Source organism: Aotus nancymaae, unplaced genomic scaffold, assembly GCF_030222135.1.
Source record: "Aotus nancymaae isolate 86718 unplaced genomic scaffold, 86718_ANA_hifiasm-v0.15.2.pri h1tg000092l, whole genome shotgun sequence".
NCBI classification, from domain to species: domain Eukaryota; kingdom Metazoa; phylum Chordata; class Mammalia; order Primates; family Aotidae; genus Aotus; species Aotus nancymaae.
Window position 1 is genome coordinate 3,037,113 of NW_026988507.1, and position 24,255 is coordinate 3,061,367.

General features: G+C 41.1%; 1 protein-coding gene and 1 long non-coding RNA gene across 2 annotated transcripts in view; one reads left to right on the top strand and one right to left on the bottom strand.

Moving 5' to 3' along the window:
• Positions 1–24,255, bottom strand: part of PCED1B (PC-esterase domain containing 1B) — a 125,126-nt gene that overhangs the window by 36,396 nt on the left and 64,475 nt on the right.
• Positions 11,014–24,255, top strand: part of LOC135271811 (uncharacterized) — a 37,503-nt gene continuing 24,261 nt past the window's right edge. Inside the window, exons 1-2 of the long non-coding RNA XR_010339942.1 lie at positions 11,014–11,256; positions 11,413–11,534. This is a non-coding gene — a long non-coding RNA (uncharacterized LOC135271811). The remainder of the gene's footprint in view (positions 11,257–11,412; positions 11,535–24,255) is intronic.

Below are 24,255 nucleotides of genomic sequence, written 5' to 3' on the forward strand. Positions count from 1 at the left end.
TGGCCCCTTTTTCATTTCTGATATTAGTAATTTATGCCTTCTCCTTTTTCCTTCTTTCTTTTTTTTTTTTTAAAGACGGGGTTTCACCATGTTGATCAGGCTGGTCTTGAACTCTCTACCTCAGGTGATCCGCCAGCCTTGGCCTCCAAAGTGCTTGGATTACAGGCGTGAGCCACCATACCCGGCCTCCTTCTTTCTTTTCTTTTTTTTTTTTTTGAGACGGAGTTTCGCTCTTGTTACCCAGGCTGGAATGCAATGGCGTGATCTCGGCTCACCGCAACCTCCGCCTCCTGGGTTCAGGCAATTCTCCTGCCTCAGCCTCCTGAGTAGCTGGGATTACAGACACACGCCACCATGCCCAGCTAATTTTTTGTATTTTTAGTAGAGACGGGGTTTCACCATGTTGACCAGGATGGTCTCGATCTCTTGACCTCATGATCCACCCACCTTGGCCTCCCAAAGTGCTAGGATTACAGGCGTGAGCCACCACGCCCGGCCCTCTTTCTTTTTTTAATATATTTTTTAGTAGAGATGGGATTTCACCACGGCCAGGTTGGTCTTGATCTCCTGACCTCATGATCCTCCTGCTTCAGCTTCCCAAAGTGTTGGGGTTACAGGCGTGAGCCACTGCACCTGGCTAGACACCTGGTTAGAAGACCTCCTTTTTTTGGTATACAATTGTATTTTAATATACAACATTTTTTTTTTTTTTTTTTTTTTTTGAGACGGAGTTTCGCTCGTTACCCAGGCTGGAGTGCAATGGCGCGATCTCGGCTCACCGCAACCTCCGCCTCCTGGGTTCAGGCAATTCTCCTGCCTCAGCCTCCTGAGTAGCTGGGATTACAGGCACGCGCCACCATGCCCAGCTAATTTTTTGTATTAGTAGAGACGGGGTTTCACCATGTTGACCAGGATGGTCTCGATCTCTTGACCTCGTGATCCACCCGCCTCGGCCTCCCAAAGTGCTGGGATTACAGGCTTGAGCCACCGCGCCCGGCCTACAACATTTTTTTTTTTTTTGAGACAGAGTTTCACTCTTGTTGCCCAGGGTGGAGTGCAGTGGCACAATCTCGACTCATTGCAACCTCCATCTCCCGAGTTCAAGTGATTCTCCTGCCTTGGCCTCCTGAGTAGCTGAGATTACAGGTGTCTGTCAGCACACCTGGCTAATTTTTTTGTATTTTTAGTAGAGACGGGGTTTCGCTATGTTGGCCAGGCTTGTCTCGAACTCCTGACCTCAGGTGATCCACCCCCCTCCTCCTCCCAGTGCTGGGATTGCAGGCATGAGCCACTGTGCCCAGCAATATGAACATGTTTTACAAGTGAGGGCAGATAAGTTTTTATATCTTTTTTTTGGCGGGGGGGGATGGAGTTTTAGTTTAACACCCAGGCTAGAGGACAGGGTGTGACTTTGGCTCACTGCAACCTCTGCCTCCCAAGTTCAAGTGATTCTCCCACCTCAGCCTCCTGAGTAGCTGGGATTACAGGTGCCTGCCACCACGGCTGCCTAATTTTTGTATTTTTAGTAGAGACAGGGTTTCACCACGTTGGCCAGGCTGGTCTATCATCTGTTTTTTTTTTTTTAATAAACTGCCAATTTATGTACTTTGCCTACTTTTCTGTTTTATCTAAGGTTTATTACATATTAAGTGTATTAACCTTTTGGCCTGCCATCCATGCTGCAAATAAATGCCTTTATTTCAGCTTATTATTTTCCTGTTAATTTTATGTTCATATATTTTCATACATAAACTTTTGATGAAGTGTTTTAGTGTTTTTAAGTGGTTTCTTCCTTTGCTATTGTGCTAAATAATACCTACTACTTACTGATAATTTACTATGTGTCAGGCAATATATATGCATATAGTGATTTACATCTATTATTTAACCTCAAACAGTCCTTGAGTTAGAGACTATTATATCCATTTTATGGATCTAACTAAGGCGCAAATAGGCTGAATATCTTGTTTCTGGTAGGCACATCTAGTAAGTGGCAGAGCCAGGATTTAAGGCTAGTCACTCTGATGCCAGACACTTAGCTACTAAGTTCTACTGCCTCCTAGCAAAGCACTCTCAGTTGAAGATGATATTATTTACCTACTTTTTTATGGTTACATATTTTTAGAAAGTTACACACTTAAACATTCTACTTTGAAAATGTCAGTATATTCAAATTCCATAATATGGAGTCATATGTAGTAGTCTTTGCAAAGTTAAAATAATTCATTTATTTTAGAACTGAAATGAATACATCACCCAGTTTGACTGATCTTTGGAAAACTGGACTAATAGAATATTGGAAGGTGTGGGAAGAATTGTAATAGAGAAAAGAAAACTAAGCAGTTTTTAAAAAAATGCAATTATTAAGTTCAAGAAAAAAGCAAATGGTTAATAAAACATAACCATAGTGTACTAAAACATTAAGTTCTGACTGCTATCTGCAGTTATAATAAAATGAATAATGAATATTTAACTACACATAAAAAGTGAATAGAGGATGAGGAAGTGAAGAATGAAAAAAGTGGAAACAGACAACTCTGGTAGACTCAGGTATAATTTTCTTAGATCTTCTTGACTCACCTCAAGATCTGATATTAAATTCTACTGGGGCTGCTGTGAGCAATATTCTTGTTTCTGGCCCTTCCTGCAGCATGTTGCTTACAGGGACTATACCTTCCTTAAATATAATACCCATCCCTTCTCTACTCTACTATGGTGGGTTTTTTTTGGTAGTTGTTGCCTCTAAGTGAATTTAGAAAGATAATCAGAAGAAGGAGGGTGGGTAGAGGGAAAATGAATAAATTTACAGCCACCAACTATTAGATGGATTTGGACTGTACACATAATTAATACAGAGAGAAATTGTTTCATTTTCTCATGATCCTCATTTTCTCCCTTGAGACATATCTGTTACTTTTGGAAATATTTCTAAAGATGAATCTCAAAAGACTAAAACAGGATTTTCTTTCCCCCTCATACAAGAACACATTTCTTCATGTTATAACAAGTTAAATATATAATACTAATAAATAATTCACAATACTAAAAATGAATATAATAAATTCGAAGAAGAGGAATTATGAAACAGGGTAAGCAGCCAGTGTTGTTTCTGAACACAATTTCATTTACTATCTAATTTAGCCACATTGCACCTTCTCTTCCTCATTAAAACCCTGGCCACATATTGCTGCTTCTCCCATCTAAGGTCTGTTCTTTAAATAGCACATGGAACTCCTACCGGTGTGACCTCTCTTCTTGGCAGGTCATCTGAGAATATTAACTGGAGTACTTTGTCCCATAGTTCCCAGAAGAGCCAGAGACCTCAACATTTGAGAAGCTTCACTATTGAAAGTCTAAGCAGTTTGCCAAGACTGACTGATTTTCTTTACACTAAGGAAATTTCTCTTGTGTTTGCGATGAGTAGCTATCAAAGGGACATTTGTAGCCCTAAATTAGTTCCAGTACCTGTAAAGAGACCCATCCCTGAGATAAGGCAGGCAGTGGGAAGACACATGTGTTTCAGGAGCATGGAAGGAAGTTATCTGAAAGATGCTGGCTGCAAAGGGCAAGCAGCCAATCCTGCAGGGAGGTCTCAATACAGTATGACCAAGGGCCCCACAGGTGGCAGAGCACAGCAAGAGCACAGCAAAAGCACAGCAAGAGCACGTGATATTTATTCAAAGTCAAGGGAGGTAAGCAGGAAACCAGAATACAGCTTAGGGCAAGAGCAAGGCAGGGACCCAGCTCCAGAGAGATTGAACAATGAAATGGCTTTAAAACAACAACCTGCAGTTATCAAAACTGGGGCCAAAATGGCAGATATCCTGAAATAAACTGGTGAAAAACAATCTTAAAACAGATGAACAGCAAATGAGCTAGAATCTTGGAGACTAATTGGTTGCCTAATATGATTTCCAGGACTGGAGCAATGTTGCTGATCCTCATACTGAAATTTATGTCATGGGGAGAAAATATAATTCCAACTTCCTAGAGAACCATGACTGAAGCTACTCAAGGCTGAATGGGCAGAAGTATATCTTTGTCTCTAGGGGAAACTGTAAGACATGCTTGTAGCTTATAAAAGTCATCCATAATTTTTATTGGGGGTCAGCCAAAATCCTATACCCTAACTATTGTTGTAATCCAGGTGAGTGAAGGCAGTAATCTGAATCACTATGGGGATTGAGGGTTGGAGACAAGGTGACGGGCTGAAACAATGATTGGAGTAGAAAGAGGGAAGGAGGCAGGACCTGTGAGCAGGGAATTGTTACAGAGAATGGTTCTCTGGTTTCTGCATTGGCTTGAACAAGGAGTGACGCTTGTAGGGAGTGGGGATGGTCTGATGCCTAGATGTAAAATCTGGTTTCACTTTGTACTTCCTGTGTGAACGTGAGTCAATTACTTAACCTTTTCGAGTATACAACAAATTTCAGAGTTCATACTTTGGTACACATGAGAGTCTACTAACTGTTAAGCCCTAGGGTGAGTGCTGAGAGTAATAAGACAATTAAAATACAGCTCTTGAATTCATTGTTTGCAATCAGCCAGGAGAGACCTGCAAAAACAATTAGCAAGATACAATGGGAGAAGCGCTAAAATATCTGTGTGCAGGAAGCATTCAGTGAACCTAGAATAAGGCACTCTGCTTGCACATGTAGGGATAAGGAAAGTCTCATGTAGATGCGAGGAAAGAGGAATGGATATTGGAGCTAGGCTTGAATGAATAGTTTCACCATAATGCGTTTTCTCTGTGATCTTAGACAAATTATCTCTCTGAGCCTTAGTTTCCTCAGTTGGGGTTAATGATAGTACTTGTCCCAAGGGATGATTGTTAAATGAAATAATGCATGAAAAATGCTCAGCACAGTGCCTGTTACACAACAAGAACTCCATTACTGTTTGCTGTTTTTATTATCATTATTACCTTGGAAAGCCCTGGGAATCAGTTAGCTCTGTTGGACTCAATGACGTATCAAAGTCACAGCTAGTTAGTAGCAGAGACTGGACCAGGATCCAGGCTTCCAATTTTATGCTCTAAAATGAAAGGAGAGTTCTGCCCTCATCCAATTCCACTTTTTCCACTGAATATTAAATTGGATTCTTTTATGTAAAGTGGGCCTTCCAAGTGACTTTTCCCAAAGGAAAGTTTTGTTTGTTTGTTTGTTTTTTTGTTTGAGACGAATTCTCTCTCTGACACCAGGCTGAAGTGCAGTGGCACAGTCTCCGCTCACTGCAACCTTCGGCTCACTGCAACCTCCGCCTTCCGGTTTAAGTGATTGATTCTTCCGCCTCAGCCTCCCTAGTAGCTGGGACTACAAGTGCGCACCACTACGCCTGGCTAATTTTTTGTATTTTTAGTAGAGACAGGGTTTCACCATGTTGGCCAGGATGGTCTCTATCTTTTGACCTCGTGATCCGCCCGCCTCGGCCTCCCAAAGTGCTAGGATTACAGGTGTGAGCCACTGCGCCCAGCCAGGAAGGTTTTTAATGAAATAATTTACTATTTGAATGAGCTCATATCCAAAAGGAGCACCCACTTGGATAGAGCCGATCAGTCTACATTATATACAATTTCACTTTGCTTACGGGGCATCTTCATTTTTTTCCAGTTACATATTTCTCTTATTTCATCCTCCTAAACTCCCTGTTCTCTGCAGCCTATTTAATTGACATTTATATCAAAGGAAAGTGAAAGCAAAAATAGGTTTTACTTGTAATCCACATGCATTTACTGCCTGTTGTGGTTTAGAAGCTCTTTGCTGGCACTTTGAAAAGAGGTGAAAACACAAAGCATAGCCTCCACTTTTGAAAAAGTTAAAGCAAACAAGATCCATATGAAATGAGAAAACAGTAATTCTAGAACAATGTATAGATATTCTACAATGATATGGGGTGGATTGGATACATTCATACAAAGGAGGCAAATTAAATTGGTGTTCTATTTAAAAAATGGAGGCTACGCTTTGTTGATGCTGGAGTATAGAAATAGAAAGAAACTTAGAGATTTTAAACAAAAATTGTGGTCTCTGAGGAATTAAATGCATGGAGTTGTAAAGCTGGCAGAAGATAAAGGGTTGAAAAAAGTCTGGAAACAGACAGCTCAGGGCTTTAGGGTCAGTGGTATCCCCTTGTAAAAATTGCTTCAATTCAATCTCATTTGTAAATGGGCATACTCATAGGAGCCCTATGTGTCTGTTGGGAAAGTGATGTAACCAAGACTACCTTATAAAAATAATAACATGTTTGTTTTACTTCTTCCTCTTTCTTTGTCCTTTTCTTCTTCCATGCATGCTTGCTTGCACATAGTCGTCATTTTGGTAGAGGGTAGTCATTAATAATTGATTAATTTCACAACCTAATCCCCAGGGGCTGCCTGCAAGATTAATGAACTTGTTTTTCTTTTTTTTTTTTTTTTTGTATTTTTAGTAGAGACAGGGTTTCACCATGTTGACCAGGATGGTCTCGATCTCTTGACCTTGTGATCCACTCGCCTCGGCCTCCTAAAGTGCTGGAATTACAGGCGTGAGCCACCGCGCCCGACATGTTTTTCTTTTAAAGAACAATGATCCTTAGGTCATGCACATCTCCTTGATGGCATCCGGAAGTTTGATTGGCTGAGGAACACAGGTAGCTTTAATCAACAGAGAATCTCACCTCCCAGATAATCTACCTTACTCATAAAAGCCTCCCAGTTATGTTCAAAGACAGGTTAGATTTGAGAGGTGCCTCTCACACTCTCATGCTGTAGCCAAATTGAATAACTTTTCTGTGCTTTTATGCACTGATGTGTCAGTGTTTGGCTTACTGGCATCAGGTACTCAACCTAAATTTTGAGGTTCTAAAACAGTATGAGGTAACATGCAGAGGGCACCGAGTGTGCCATGCCTGCCACACAGAAAGTAGTAAGCATGAGTTAATACGACTGTTGTCGTTTGAAAGGATCAAGATTCTGTGTGAATGAATCACAGGTGTCCCAGACACAGGATTTGCGTAGCTGCTATAAAGAGGGTTTCCTGCTGAAACTGGTATAGGCATAAAGAACCTTGTGTTTCCTGTATAAACGAAATTGAGAGAAACCACTTCATTCTTAGCCTGCAGGGAGCTGGAAGAAGACAAGCCTCGAAGAGGTGACCAGAGCAAATGCATGGGATACAAAGGCTGGAGACCAGGGCAAGGAGTGGGTCAGCACAGATGGAACTTGAGTGAGTTCTGTATCTATTTTGGAAACTGAAGCCCAGAAACTGGGGCCACAGTGGGGCAAGCTTCCGCTTGCTCCCTTTTATGAACCAACCAGCACCATGGAAAGAACGGGGTGGGATAGACTGAAAAATGACTGAATTTTATGCATTTTTGCTTTTTGAATGATATTCCAATTCAGGATTACACAAACTAATGCATGTGAAAGCATTTCCTAAATAACAAAACACTATGCAAATAGAGTATTATCGTTGTTCTTCTGTGCAGAATTTATACCTAGAGATTCCCTCAAGTGATACTGAACTAGTTTGTGCACTTCAAGCAGGTGTCTGAGCACAGTGCATAGAGGAGGGTCTGTGTAACTGAGAGTGGCTAAGGGAAGAGCCAAGCAGGGCTGGAGGAGCTGACCCAAGAGGCAGCTCTTTTGCGGATCCCAAGCCTGGAGCAGCAGAAGTTATGCTGAGAGTTTGCCAAACATCCCCAGGGTCTTCTGTTTGGAAGTTTGAAGGATATGCATTTTGTAATAGGGTTAGATGAAGTGAAAATGCCAAGCTGGAGATAAACAAAAGTTGTGCTTTAAGAGTTTGGCTCCTCGTCCATGTTTATTAATTGTTTACTGAAATGCAGACAAGTGTGAGATGATAATATAACACTAAAACGTGCTAATAAGTCCATGGTGCTATGCGGAAAGTGCGAATAAAGCCTTGCAAGTAAGTCCACATTGTTTTGGATTTGATCTTAGTGGCAGCAGAAAGCCATTAATATAAGCATTGAATGGTATTCAAGGGTCTTGTAAACTACTGAAAATTGAGGAAATAAATGTGTGTCGAAGGTCATTCATTTACTAAGTGGCCTTTAAAGAGGAACATTTTCATCGTGAGATAATAGTTGCTGCAGTGACTTATTTAAGCAAGATTACAGGCTCTTCTCTAAACAACGCTGCACTTCTCCATTGAGCAGGCTATTCATGGCACAAGAATGCATAAGAGACTTGGTTTTGAAATTGGTCTGCCCTCTGGTAACCAAGGCATGCACCCTAGTATAGGGCTAGATCTCCTCAGAGAAAGGGACACATTGTTCCACTTTGCACAGAGGCATCCCACGGGGTAATGGTGGTCCTGTCTTGAACAATCTAAAAACACAATGCATGCTTTTCTGCTCAGACAACTTCTCAGGGTCACTTCCAGACTCTGGGGTAAGAACCAATGAAACGAGCAATAAAGCTAAAGAAAAAGAAGATTAAAAAAACTATCAAAATGTAGCAAGAACAGCAAAGTGAGCTGAATCATGAACAGTAGGAGTCTCGAGATAAGTGGAGTGTCCCTACATATTTCTGGTATCTTGAGTAAACATGAAGAGAAAGTTCACAGTGACCTAATCAAGGGCAGAAATGAAAATGGGACAAAATGCCACGTGGGGGCATTTTGCAATGAGAAGCAACATGAGTCTGGCACCTAAATCCAACAATTGTGTAGCCAGGGTGGAAAAAAGTCCATGTTACCAGCAACATGCCTGTTTCTTAGGGAGAATGAGTAAAACGAATATGCTCCCAATGGCCCTCTGTGTTTTTCACATTCATCCAGACTCCCTTTCTCCTCTGCCCCAGCTCTGCAGTGGAACTGGATGTCTACAGCTTACATTTCACGTTTCAATTTGGGTGATGAATGGATGAGAACTTCTGTATTATGTTTGCATCTGCAAGACTTGGCTATTCTTGTTTCTAACTTCTGGATGTTCAGGTACACATTGAAAAAGGAAGTCTTTAACTCTGAGAAGCAGTTTGGTCCTGAAACTACCTAAAAAATGGCTCAACTCCTTTCAATTTCCAAGGAAAGCCGAATTTACACATTAGAAAGCGAGATGAAAATACGTAAGCATAGAATTCCATAGAGATAGATTAGATTAGTTTCGAGGATGTGTATGGCTCACAGATATTCCATGCTTCTCCATAGGCCAGGAAAATTTGCAGCTAACACCCTTCCTGAATTCTTGTCCCTATAGGGCTTTTATGTGGGACATTATTGATCCTTATGAGTTCCAGCTGAGCAATTTATGACATGTTCTATTCCCCCTTGAGATTAGCCCTTAATAATTTATTTATTCATCCAACATTTAAGAGACCCCAATGGTGTTAGATACTGGGAACACAAAGATAACTAAGACATGGTCACTGTCCCCAAAGTCCTTAGTAAGGAGAGATAAGACATGTACTTTTTAAAAGCCACAAAATGCTGTGGTGAAATGACAGAAGTACATCTGGGGAACAGAAGGGACTCCAAGAAGAAAGAGGTGCTCCCAGGTACGACAAGCTGTGGAAATAAAGCAGCCATGGGGCAAAGAACTTGTTGCAGCCAGGAAGATGAAGGTAGATCAGTTGGCCAATTAAAACCCTGGTCTTAGAGCAGGTAGGATAACGGATAGGCACAGGTGGAAGAGGCCCAGGTGAAAGTTTTGCTTCTCCTGGGGTCTTCCTCTACATTTCGACCCAGGCCTGTCAGGGTTGAAATGTAAAGGAAAACCCCAGGAAGAGCATAACTTTCCTTTAACCCAGAAAGTACAAGACTTGGCTGCCTTATGATGAAGCTGTAGTTCCCAAATACGTCTTCAATGAAGAAAATTTAATGTTTAAGATTCTAGAACTTGCAGAGTTGGGAGTTGCCTGGGAGATGAAATGTTCTCTCCATCACCTTCAGCCCTTGGTGCTGAGTTCATTAGCACATTCAGTTCTAATCTTAGCTGTGAAAATATGTATTTTTAAACATTGACACATTTATTATTTAGTGCTGATTTTAACCGTTTACACATTCACTGATAAAAGATTAAAAATATGTCTTACTATACATTGCTGTAGTTAAAACAGCATCCCTGTTTCTCCTTTTTTCTCTTGTTCTCTATTTTTGAAACTGAGTTAAAAATCCCCTTGATGTAGAGATGGGGATTTTCATCAGTACCAGATCGTTTCACCGGCCTTTTCTCCCCTCTGAGATTTCCAGTGTCCTGACACTTCCTTTTCACTACATTCACCATCTATTTCTTGGTTTTAGATGAGATCCCATGGTCTCTCCCTGTGAACACTATCTCTCAGACTGTCAGCATTTCTACCTCCTTAATCTGGAGCTATCCACCTAGATTTTTTACCTAAACTCCTGAGTGCTTCTGGAGAATGTAAAGATCTGTTTTGAGATGAATTCCAAACACTGTTAAGTAGGACAGCATTTCTAAAGTCCATAGAGCAGCACAATGGTTCACCTTCAAGTGTGATAGTCACTACCCATTGCCTCCCCAAGAGCCATTTTCCCTTCTTTCAGTGTGTTCAGGTGGTGAGGAGAGATTTTTGCTTCCAAGGAGAGTGGTCCCGACTCCAGAATAGGCATAACCAGTCATGGAAATCTCCTTCCCCTCGTCCATTGGTTGTTCTTGGTTTGGGCATTTGACCTTGTTCTGGGCAATAGGATATAAAAAGAAATCAGCTGGAGATATCCTAAGTAAAGACAAGATTTTGTGCTGTGTTAATTTCCTTGGGCTGCCATCATGAAGCATCACAAACTGGGTAGGTTACAATAGAAATGTAGTATCTCACAATTCTGATGGCCCCAAGCCTGAAATAAGGTGTCAGCAGGGCCATGCTCCCTCTGAAAGCTGTAGTGGAAAAAACCCTTTCTTGTCTCTTCCTGGCTTCTGATGCTTGCCAATGAAGGAGTTTGGATTATGCCGCCCCAAAATTTTGACCTGAAGGCAATTGAGAAAAATCAGACACAGGATGAGCTCTGTGTCCACCTCCTATCTGCCTGAAAACAGAACATAAGTTCCCCTTGTGAAAGTGTCCCTCCCCACTCCCCTAACAGTAAAGGGATAAAGTAAAGGGATAACACGTTATCACTGGAGACAAGATGTCATCCAGAGGAATCTACAAAAACAAAACGTATTAACTAGCTCTCATCTATCATAAGTTTCCGCATATATTTGCCTTCGCACAATTTGCTGCCCCTAGAAACTCAGAGTCATTCTCCTCTGTCTTGCGACTTCTCTACAAAATTATTGTTCTTTGCTCAATGTTATGTAAGTTCAAATTCTAACCACCACTTTGAATTACCCATCACTGAATATCACTGTGTGTATGTGCGTGCATATGTTAATAAACTTGTTTGTTTTTCTCTTGTTAATCTGTCTTTTGTCAGTCTAATATAGACTCTCTCTATTTTTTCTTTTTTTTAGACTTACTCTAGCTCTGTCGCCCAGGCTGGAATGTAGTGGCACGATTTCAGCTCACTATAACCTCCGCCTCCCAGGTTCAAGTGAATCTTCTGTCATAGCCTCCTGGATGGCTGGGATTACAGGTACCTGCCACCAAGACCAGCTAATTTGTGTGTGTGTGGTTTTTTTGTTTTGTTTTGTTTTATGATTATTATTTGAGACAGAGTCTTGCTCTGCTGCCTAAGCTGGAGTTCAGTGGTGCAATCTCGGCTCACTGCAACGTCTGCCTCCCGGGTTTGAAGCAATTCTCCTGCCTCAGCCTCCTGAGTAGCTGGGATTACAGGCACGCACCACCACAACTGGCTAATTTTTTTTTGTAATTTGAGTAAAGACAAAGTTTCACCATGTCGGTCAGTCTGGTGTCAAACTCTTGACCTTGTGATCTGCTGGCCTTGGCCTCCCAAAGTGCTGAGATTACATGCATGAGCCACTGTGCCTGGCTTATTTTTGTATTTTTTGTAGAGACGGGGTTTCAACATGTTGGCCAGGCTGGTCTTGAACTCCTGGCCTCAAGTGATCCACCCGCTTCAGCCTACAAAAGTGCTGGGATTATAGGCGTGAACTACCATGCCCAGCCACTCTATTATGCAGTCTGATTCTCCCTACCTGGAGAACCTCAAATGGGTAGAGAAAAGTTAATTATTTTCCTCTCCTACACCAGCAATACTTGGCCTTCCTCAGTTTGCAGCTTCAATACTTCAACTTCTGCCTTCTTCTCACAGGGTTATCTTCCCTCTGTGTGTGTCTGTGCCTTTACACAGCGTTCTCCTCTTGTGTCTATCTCTATTTCTTCTTTTTATAAGGACATCAGTTATCGGATTAGGGCCCACCCTGGTTCAATATGACCTCATCTTAACTAATTACATTTGCATTTCAAATAAGGCCACATTCACAGGTACTTGGGGTTAGGATATCAACATATCTTTTTTGGGAGGGGCACAATTCAATCCATATAAAGGCCTTTTGTTCCTTCCTTTCATCTGCCTGGAGGTGCAGCAGCATCTTGTGACTATGAGGCTACAAGCATGAGGAAATAGCTAAAGCTGGCGGAAAGGAAAGCCAGGGAAAAGGTAGGAGTCTGATAGTTCACTACACGGTCTAACTACTGCCAGCAAACACTCACCTCTAGACCTCATGCCATGTAAGAAAATTAACTCCAGGTTACTTAACCCACTGCCCGGTTTCTTTCACTTGTAGCCAAAAACATTCCAATGCACACACAAAATTTTCCCTAATACATAATAAAATTAGAAAAATAGGACAGGTAATAAAATATTCATTGATCTGGATTCATTAAATTTAAAGGATTAATTTTTCTTCTGCAATTATGTTATTCCTACTTTTTAAAAAATGAAGATAATCTTTCTTTTACAAAATGATGGTATTTGTAGATTGTAAGTTTTTTTTAGTGTCTTTGGTAAAGGGAGGAAGGAAAGAAGGAAGAGAAAAACAAAGGAAGGAAGGGAAGAAAAAAAGATTTCAGAAAGTTAGTCTTTATCTAATTTTTAAAAATTATTTTACTTAGCTTGTGAAATCCTAAAGTCTGTGATGAGGAGAATGCTGGCTGAACTTGCTTTGAAGGCCTAGAACCAGTGGTGTGGGCTGGAGCTGCTGGCAGCAGCTACTGAGAGCAGATGGTTAAATTTCCAGGAAGCAACTTGGCATCACCTTGGTAGCTTGAAATCCAACGTGGTGGGAGTATTTGCATCATGAAAATCTGCAAATACTATAAATCAAACCACCTCCCCTTCCCCAGCTGGTTGTTTACCAGCACACCACTGTCTCCAGCCTGCCTCTTGCAAGTAGCCAGAGGGTAAGCATGCAAGGTACAGCTCACATCGACTAAAACACACATGGAATTGAGGTAAACTTCATTTACTAATTTATACATTTAAGATGGAAAATATTCTTGGCCAGGTGCGGTGGCTCATGCCTGTGATCCCAGCACTTTGGGAGGGCCAAGGTGAGAGAATTGCTTCAGTCCAGGAGTTTGAGACCAGCCTGGGCAACTAGGGAGACCCTGTCTCTACAGAAAAAAAAAAAAAAAAAAAAGAAAGAAAAATATTCTCTTTCATTCATTGCTGGTTTAAGCATCTAATGGTCTATTTTCCTCAATAAAATGTCAGCTCTGCCTCGGTAGGAACCATATCTGTTCTGTTCATGCAATATCCCCACTGCCTAGCATAGCACCGCGTGGGTGCGGGGGCCCTTGTCTTCCTTGGAATCATGATCAGAAATTCCATAGTTATCAGAACACTGAGGGAATCAAAGTCTATTAAAACTTAAAAAAAAATCACCAGTGTGGGAAGTCTGTAGATAAATGAGTCCCTGTCCTCCTGATGCACACAATTCTAAGATGGCTGAGCAAGAATATGCAATTAAGAAAAGCACTTTGTAATTTCAAGTAGTAAAAATTACCAGGATGTGAGTTTTAAACAGTCTACTGTGCTGTGTTCAGTAAAATACTGGTTCAAGGTGTGATACATAGGTGTTAAAAAAAAAAGAAAAAGAAATGATTCTGTAGCTAGTGTATTTGGGAAGTGTTGGTTAACCCAAATTAAATACATTTCTTTATTGTTAAACTTCTCTGAGCCTTTAATAGGACATTGACATGTAGGACTCTTTATTTTGACCATGGAATCCCTTTTTGAGATGCATTGCCTATTTAAGGAAACACTTTAGGAGCACATTTTAGGAAACACTAGCACAGTGCCATCTTAGATTTCTCAAAAGGTCTCTATTTCCTTGAGGTAATTTTCTATTAGGCATTAGAGCAAAATATATTTAGAAATTCCATCCCTAGACAGCAAGAGATAAACAGTTCAGAAGTTTTCTATGTACGTTCTGACCACCTTTTTACCTATACAGAATCATCATGACATGAATGTTTACCTGACTATTATAGTTTTGGAGTACCTGAATTGTAGCACTCTATTCTTCCCTAATTGGCAAAAGTTCATTCCCTAATTGGGTAGCTAACATTCCCAAGACATCAGATATGTTATTTGATCAGGGTGCTAATCCTCTTTATGTCACCTGTTTCCCAAATGGTATAAAGAATAAAATCATGCTTTTAATCATTGCCAGAAAGAAAAAAAGAGAGAGAGACCCCTGAAGCCATTCTAATTTAGCTTTTAGTTGTTGGGCAGACCTAAATTCTGTCTACCCCAGTAAGACACTTCATTTTCATTTATAATCTCTGGAGTTATGAGTTTTAAAATCTTCCTTGTTTATATGTCCTCATTTTTGCATATCCTTCTGAGGAGTTGAATGTTTCTGCTCTTAGGGCAGTGTGGTGTGGTGTGGCAAGTGAGAGCTGGGGTTCTGGAGCCAGTCTGAGTTCAAGTTCCAGCTCAACTGTTACTAGCTATGTGGCCTCGTGCAAGTTACTTAAGTCTAAGTTTTCCTCAACTGTGCAATGGGAGTAATAGCACTAATAATCTGCCTCCTGAGTTACTTTAAGGCTGTTAAAAAGATAATAGGTATAAAGCACTCAACATAGTAGTAGTCTTTTCTTTCATTTTCTTTTCTTTTTTTTTTTTTTTTTTGTGATGGAGTCTCACTGTCACCCAGACTGGAGTTCAGTGGCATGATCTCAGCTCACTGCAACCTCCACCTCCTGGGTTCAAGCGATTCTGCTGTTTCAGCCTCCCCAGGAGGTGGGATTGTAGGTGCATGCCACCATACCTGGCTAATTTTTATATTTTTAGTAGAGATGGGGTTTCACCATGTTGGTCAGGCTGGTCTAGAATGCCTGACCTTGTGATCTGCCCATCTCAGCCTCCCAAAGTGCTGGGATTACATGTGTGAGCCACCACACCCAGCCAGTAGTATTCTTATCACTAGAGCTCTCTCAATACCGTAGGTCTATTGTTTACAGTGACTCACAGTGAATTCATCTAAGTCCTCTCTGTTATCCAACCAAATTAGGCAAATACATTTGGTTTCTCTAGGACTTCCTCACTAGAAGGATCTCCCAAGCTTTCAGTCATTTCAGCTGTTCTTTTCTGAACCATCTTCAAGTTTCACTGGCTCTCTTTAGTTTTCAGGGTTTCTAACTGGATGCAGTCATCTGAAAAATGCCTGCTTAGAGAAACAGAACGGTTTGTGACTTCAAAATTACATCACAGTGTTCTTCGAAAAGATTTGTGAAGCCTTTGGTCTTTCCATTAGTAGTAAAGTGGACTATTATTAGCATGCACTTCTGTAGTAATAGTGTTGGTTTAGTTCTGATTTTGAAGGGGGACATTACAGGATGCTTCTTTTGACAGGATTGGAATCACAAAAGGGTTGTGATGGTTTGTAATGATGTGTTGTCCTCTCTTTAGTACTGACAAAAAGTTGAATTGTTTTATATATTTTTTTCAGTAGAGGAGATAAATTAGACTGAGAAGAAAAATGTTCTGAATTTAAAATAATTCATAAAGCCAGTATTCTTTGTAATATATATTAGAAAGAATCTCTCTCAGCCAGGCTAGGTGTTTCACGCCAGTAATCCCAGCACTTTGGGAGGCCGAAGCAGATGGATCACCTGAGGTCAGGAGTTCAAGACCAGCCTGGCCAATATGGTGAAACTTTGTCTCTAAAAATACAAAAAAAATTAACTGGGTGTGGTGGCGCATGCCTGTTATCCCAGCTACTCAGGAGGCTGAGGCAGGAGAATCATTTGAACCTGGGAGGCGGAGATTGCAGTGAGTCTGCATCATTACACTCCAGCCTGGGCAACAAGAGTAAGAGTCCATCTCAAAAAAAAAAAAAAAATTAATGAAGGAATCTATCTCATTATACTCAAGAAAATACTGTTGAGGCTAGGCAGGGTGGCTAATGTCTATAATCCCTGCACTTTGAGAGACTGAGGTGAGAAGATTGCTTGAGGCCAGGAGTTCAAGACCAGCCTGGGCAACATGGCGAAACCCCATCTCTACCAAAAATTCAAAGAATTAGCCAGGCACATGTAGTCTCACCTACTCAGGAGGTTGAGGTCGGGGGAATCACCTGAGTCCAGGAGGTTGAGGCAGTAGTGAGCCATGATTGTGCCACTGCACAATCATGGGTAAGACCTTGTCTCAAAAAAAAGAAAGAAAGAAAGAAAGAGAGAATACATTTGAAAATACCTTCACTAACCAGAACCTAACTCCCTGGAACCACTACATAGCTATACATATGCATGTATATGTACACTTCTTCCTGCAAGTATTGAATAAAAAGCTGGTTGACCTCAGTGGTTAATAAAAAAATCAACTGCTTTTTTCCTCATATGTTTGTTGAATGAATATCTTCTTCTGAGAAATGTTTGTTCATGTCCTTTGCCCACTTTTTAATTTTTTTTTCTCATAAATTTAAGTTCCTTGTAGACTCTGGATATTAGCCGTTGTCTGATGGATAGACTGCAAAGATGTTCTCCCATTCTATAGGTTGTCTGTTCACTCTAATGATGGCTTCTTTTGCTGTGCAGAAGCTCTTTAGTTGAATTAGATCCCATTTGTCAATTTTTGTTTTTGTTGCTCTTGCTTTTGGTGTTTTTGTCATGAAATCTTTGCCCATGCCTATGTCCCAAATGATATTGCCTAGATTTTCTTTTAGAGTTTTTATAGTTTTGGGTTTTATATTTAAATCTTTAATCCATCTTAAGTTAATTTTGCATAAGGTGTAAGGAAGGGGTCCAGTTTCAATTGTCTGCATATGGCTAGCCAGCTCTCCCAGCACTATTTATTAAATAGGGAATCCTTTCCTCATTGCTTGTTTTTGTCAGGTTTGTCAAAGATCTGATGGATGTAGGTTTGCAGGCATATATACGATGGAATACTATGCAGCCATAAAAAGGAATGAGATCATGTCCTTTACAGGAACATGGATGGAGCTGGAAGCCATTATCCTCAGCAAACTAACGCAGGAACAGAAAACCAAACACCACATGTTGTCACTTATAAGTTAAGTAGGAGTTGAACAATGAAAATACACAGACACATAGTGGGGAACACCACACACTGGGGCCTGTTGGGGGTAGGGGAGAGAGAGCATCAGGAAGAATAGCTAATGAATGCTGGGCTTAATACCTGGGTGATGGGCTGATCTGTGTAGCAAACCACTGTGGTACACATTTGCCTATGTAACAAACCTGCGCATCCTGCACATGTACCCTGGAACTTAAAATAAAAGTTGAAGAAAAAAAATTAACTGCTAGTATAAGTCAACCCAATGTCTTATTTCACATATATATGATATTGATATATTGATATGTACATATCAATATATATAAACATTGACCTAAAATTTAATCTCAATAGAAGAAGAGATTATTGTCTGTTTTGCCTCTGCTGTACCCTCAGTCTCTAGAAGAGTACCTAGCACAGAGTAGGCATTCAGTCAATATTTGTTAAATGGATTGATGAATAAATGAATGAATGAAAATAATATGTTTGGTACTGGAAAAATGAGAAGTGATGTTCAGAATTAGGATGCAGAGGTATTGTGAGGCCTGTAATCATTAACATACTATTAATCATGTCACAATGAAACTGCACCTCTTAAAGCAGAGCAGTTGTTTTGTAAAGTATTTAGAAATATGCTGACAAAATACTGCCTTTTAAAAAGAAGGCTGATTAACCAGAAATATTATTTCATCAGAATGGTCCACACTTCCAATTAATTGAGGCTTCACATTTAAAGAAGAAACACACAGAGTCTGAGAGGATGAATTATTTATATTGGTGCAAATTTTGCATTTGATAATAAAGCTTTATGAAAATCTCCCCCTCGGCTAGTATGTCCAGATGTTTTGATGAGCTTTGATGTTCCCTTGTGCCATCTTTGAGAACAGACTAAGCTCCACATTAGTTTAAGCTCCACATTAGTTTTCTTAATTGAAACTAAATGACATTGGCACAGAAGATCTTGTATGATCCTTTCAGAGATGTAGAAGATCAGAAACAGAGAAGGGGAAAGTAGAGATGATCCAATTTGCAATTTGTATAATCTAGACAAATTTATGTAATTACTTTTCAAAGTTAAAAATGATAGACAATTGCCTCAGGGCCTGTTGTAAACAATGGTAATGCATTTTTATACATTCATCATGAAGAAAGTCAATCTTACTTTCATGACATTGGTACATTTGAGGTATCTTCCCAATTTTCTAAGCTTTTTTTTTCCCTTTATTTTTTTGAGAAGGAGGCAAGAGTTACACAGGCTACCTGGCTGTTGCCATTCCATTGTTTGAAAGCATAAGCCTGACGCTTTCTGTCTTCACCACCCTGTGAAATTTCCTACGGTAGCACTCCACCTGTTTAAGGAGTAACTTAGCACTGCCCCCTAACAATGTGCCCCTACTTATGCTGGGGACTTTCTACAAGTGGGTGCTTTGCACTTGTCCACATACCAGTCTGTCAAATGCATCCATCATGTCCTCCTCCAGCTGCACTTCCTGATGCCTATCTGCCATCTAATCCCTGACACTGCCAACCACCACTGTCTGAGGTGAGGATGTTAGTGTCCATGCCAAAGGTGTTGTATTCTCAGGGTATGAGTGTGATGTAGGGTTTTGTGCAGAGGAAGGGAGAAAGGCCCTCTTTCTAATTCTCTGCTACAGGTGGTCATAAACTGCCCTTAGGCAGATCAGATTACATTTAGAGTCCTTTCTATTCTCCCAGCTTCTGGCCTTCACCCTTTCCCAGAACCTTAAAGTCTCCCAAGAAAATAGATGTCAGCATCTGGCATTAATTCCATGGCAGAACCTCAAACATTCTTTTTCTTTTGAGTTGGAGTTGAGATCTGTCACCCAGGCTGGAGTGCAGTGGTGCCATCTTGGCTCACTGCAACCTCTGCCTCCAAGGTTTAAGTGATTCCCCTGCCTCAGCCTCCTGAGTAGCTGTGACTACAGGTGCGCACCACCACCTCCAGTTAATTTTTTGTATTTTAGTAGAGACGGGGTTTCACTGTGTTGGCCAGTATGGTCTCAATCTTCTGACCTCATGATCTGCCTGCCTCGGCCTCCCAAAGTGCTAGGATTACAGGTGTGAGCCACTGCGCCTGGTCACATCGTTTTTTTTCAGAGGGAGTCTTGCTGTATCACCCAGGCTGGAGTGCAGTGGTATGATCTCGGCTCACTGCAACCTCCACTTTCCCGGTTCAAGAGATTCTCCTGCTTCAGCCTCCCAAGTAGCTGGGATTACAGGCTTGTGCCCACCACACCGGGATAATTTTTGTATTTTTAGTAGACATGGGGTTTCACCATGTTGGCCAGGCTGATCTCAAACTCCTGACCTCAGGTGTCTGTTCGCCTTGGCCTCCCAAAGTGCTGGGATTACAGGTGTGAGCCACAGTGCCTGGCCAAGAACCTCAAACATTCTTTTGGAAACATTTCGCCAGTTTCTAGTTGCCACCCCCCTACCCTACCACCAAGTTGGGCTAAGGCATCAGTACAGCATAGGTGCCATAATCATCATCTCTCCTCTCTCCTTTGAGATGTTGTCTCAACCAAATCAGTCACAAAGCAGAAGACTCCATGGACATCAAAGGTTACACAGGGGTTTAGTGTGAGGGTGATTGGAACTGCAATGAGGAATGCGTTGGATGTGCACACTAGCAGTCAGTCAGCCAAAATGCTCTCTTATATGAGGAGATATTTCTCTCCAATTTCTCCAGTGATGAAATAAAACCTGACAAGACAACCTTAATTTCCACACACAATATAATTTCCCTCAGTGAATCATTTAGGTAGGCACTGCCAGTCCTTCCAGTGCCTGGGGATAGTCATCCCTTTGTGGCATTTCCTCATATACCCCCAGACGAGTATCTGTGTTTGTTGGGCACTTTATAATCGGATAGCCTTTATAACCCTTTCCTGTCCTCCACAGCCAGGATGAGCACAGCCTAAGCTACTCACTCCTGCTCTGAGGCATCTCAGAGTTCACAGGTGATGTTTCATATGGGACTGCTCAGTTTATTCCAAGGAGAGGCAGTCCTTTTGTTTTCTCTCCCTTACTTCTTTCTTTACTCAGTCACAATTGTATCTTCCCGATATCCCCATTGGAGATAGCTTTGACTTCTTGTTTAGTGAAAAATCTATTTTCCTTCCTGCCATACTCTCAACATTCAGTGCTTCTGTGAACAGATGTGTGGGTTTTTTTCCCACACTGACTAATATTCCGACACCAGCTGACACTGGAAATAGCGTCAGATTCCACAGGTTAAGGGCTCAGTCCCATGATATAACCCATCACTTCAGATGCCAATTGCAAGTAGTAGGTCCCCAGGTTACCATAACTTCTTTTACTAGACTTGGCTACAAATTGGAGGTTCCCACGCCTCTCTTCTCAGGTTCAATAATTTGCGACAGTGGCTCACAGAAACCAGGAAAACAGTTTACTTGTTATTGCCAACTTATTACAAAGGATAGTTTGAGAGATGCAAATGAACAGTCAGATGGAAGAGATGCATAGGACGAGGTAAGGGGCATGGAGCATGGTCATGCCACCTTCCCAGCACCTCAACGTGTTCAGCAACACAGAAGGTCTCAGAACCCCAGAGGATGGGGACTGGGTCTGAAGTTTCCAAGCTTCTAATCATGGCTTGGTTTTTCTGAGGTCCAGCCTTCATCCAGGAACCTATTCAGGGTTGCCTTATTAGAACAAGAGACACTAATGTCACCCGGGGAATTCCAAGGGATTAGGAGCTCTGTGTCAGGAAGTGGGGTAAAAACCCAAATATTAGAACCAAAGATGCACCTAGCACCCCTACTGCTTAGGAAATTACAAGGGTTTTAGGAGCTCTGTGCCAGGAATTGAGGATAAAGACCAAAATACATATTCCTTATTATAAATCACAATATCGTTCTTCTCTTCCTTATGTTTTTGTGATTTTAGTCAGTATGAAATCCGGCCACTCTTTCAGAAGGAAAAATATTGAGCAATATATTATTTAAGGTGCCATTGGTGGCTGGGTGCAGTGGCTCACACCTGTAATCCCAGGACTTTGGGAAGCAGAGGTGGGTGGATCACGAGGTCAGGAGTTCGAGACCAGCCTGGCCAACATGGTGAAACCCTGTCTTTACTAAAAATACAAAAATTAGCTGAGCGTGGTGGCGCACGCCTGTAATCCTAGCTACTCAGGAGGCTGAGGAAGGAGAATTGCCTGAACCTGGGAGACGGAGGTTGCAGTGAGCCAAGATCGTGCTATTTATTGCACTCCAGCCTGGGTGACAGAGTGAGACTTCATCTCAAATAATAATAATAATAAAAGAGCCATTGGCTAGGGAGCAAGCTGGGTGTAATATTAAAAGGAGTAAGCTGGGTGTAATATTAAAAGGAGTAAGCTGGGTGTATAATCTTATAAACTCAGTAACTCGGGAGGCTGAGGTGGGAGGATGGCTTGAGGCGGGTGGATCATGAAGTCAGTGGATGGAGACCATCTGGACTAACACGGTGAAACGCCATCTCTACTAAAAATACAAAAAATGAGCCAGAGGTGGTAGCACCTGCCTGTAGTCCCAGCTACTCAGGAAGGCTGAAGCAGGAGGACTGCTTGAACCTGGGAGGCAGAGGTTGCAGTGAGCCAAGATCGCACCACTGCACTCCAGCCTGGATGACAGAGAGAGACTCTGTCTCAAAAATAAATCAATAAATAAAAATTTTAAAAATTAATAAAAATTAAAAGAAGCAAACAAATAGGTTTCTAAATTCTGAAATGGGATTTCTGTATACTAAAAATTTCTATAACCTGACATTTACAAATCGTTATAACATTCTAGGTAACAACCAAATAAAATTATTAATGAAGTTTGGTTCCTTTGGAAAAAGGCCCTGAATTAATTTAATTCATGGGTATAAAGATACTGTGCAAGTTCATATCAATTTGCCAACTCAAATTAATTTGAGAGTCCAAAAGTGAATACTTTGACATTCAACTTGTTTTTGTTGCTCAGATATTATGAGCACTTTTCCACTTTGCGTCTAGGATAATGTTTCCTTTTTATTTTTATTTTACTTTTTTTTTTTTTGAGACGGCGTTTCGCTCTTGTTACCCAGGCTGGAGTGCGATGGCGCGATCTCGGCTCACCGCAACCTCCGCCCCCCTGGCTTCAAGCAATTCTCCTGCCTCAGCCTCCTGAGTAGCTGGGATTACAGGTACGCGCCACCATGCCCAGCTAATTTTTGTATTTTTAGTAGAGACGGGGGTTTCACCTTGTTGACCAGGATGGTCTCGATCTCTTGACTTCATGATCCACCCGCCTCAGCCTCCCAAAGTGCTGGGATTATAGGCGTGAGCCACCGCGCCCGGCCTAATGTTTCCTTTCTAAAAGTCAACATATATCTCTAGATTATAGTTCTAAGATAAAGCCAGCACCATATATCAACTGCAAATATTCTTCTCAACTAGCAATTCTATTTCTTTTACAATTTGTGATTCACTTTTTCTATTCTAAATATAAAAAATGCAGAATTACAGGAATTTGAGGAGGGATATTACAGGGGTATTTAAAAATAATTATAAATGTGTATTATCTAGATATACAAACATATGGCATATAGTTATTACAGTTATAAATGCTATAAGTCACAATATTCAGCATTACTTATCAAGGCTTACTATACATCAGACACCTTGCCACGTCTTTACCTACGTTATCTCATTTAAAGTATGGAGTAGAGAGTTTTAACTTCCATTTTACAGATGAGGAAACTAATGCTCAGTGATGCTAAGTAACTTGCTCAAGTTAATAGTCTTAAGTGGCAGGCCTAGGATTTGAACTTGTATCTCTCTAACCCCAGGGGTTATGCACTTAACCTCTATGCTCTGAGGTAGGAAAGACAGGGAGCCACTTAAAAAAAATTAAATTCCAGATGTGCAAAAGTGTATATAAATTACTTTTCTATCCCTTTACAGAACAGTCACATTCATTCATTTTAGGCATGGGTCTAAAAAAGGTAAATGCTGGAATAGATGAGCTAAGAGCAAGAGGACCTGAGATATGCCAAGACCAGTGAGTAGAATGTGCCAATGCACAGCCAAAGGAAGCAGAAGTCTTGATAGCACTTCAGATTAAATTTGGGTTAAAGAGCTTAATTTGATTTCCCTAACATTTTATTTATTTCGTTAGTTTTTTGTTTGTTTGTGTTTTGAGATGGAGTCTCACTCTGTCACCTATGCTGGAGTGCAGTGGTGCAATCTCAGCTCAGTGCAACCTCTGCCTCCCAGGTTCACACGATTCTTCTCAGCCTCCCGAGTAGCTGGAATTACAAGCGTGTGCCACCAACCTGGCTAATTTTTGTATTTTTTCCTAGAGCTGGGGTTTCTTCATGTTGGCCAGGCTGGTCTTGAATTCCTGGCCTCGAGTGATCCACCTGCCTCAGCCTCCCAAAGTGCTGGGATTACAGGCATGAACCACCTCACTCATACATTTTTTTTTTTTTTTTTTACTCTTCTTAGCTAGTGAAGCATTTATTTGACATACATTTGAAAAACAATTTGATTTAAACATTTGTGACAAGAATTTTATGAATAGCTATAGAGGACTAAATATAAAATTCTTTTTTTATTTTTTTATTTTTATTTTTTATATATTTTTTTTTTTACTTTTTTTTATTGCATTTTAGGTTTTGAGGTACATGTGAAAAACATGCAAGGTTGTTACATAGGTGCATACGTGGCAGTGTGATTTGCTGCCTTCCTCCCCTTCACCTATATGTGGCATTTCTCCCCATACTATCTCTCCCCAACTCCCCACCCCCCGCTGTCCCCCTCACTCCCCCCCAACAGACCCCCGTGTATAGTGCTCCCCTCCCTGTGTCCATGTGTTCTCATTGT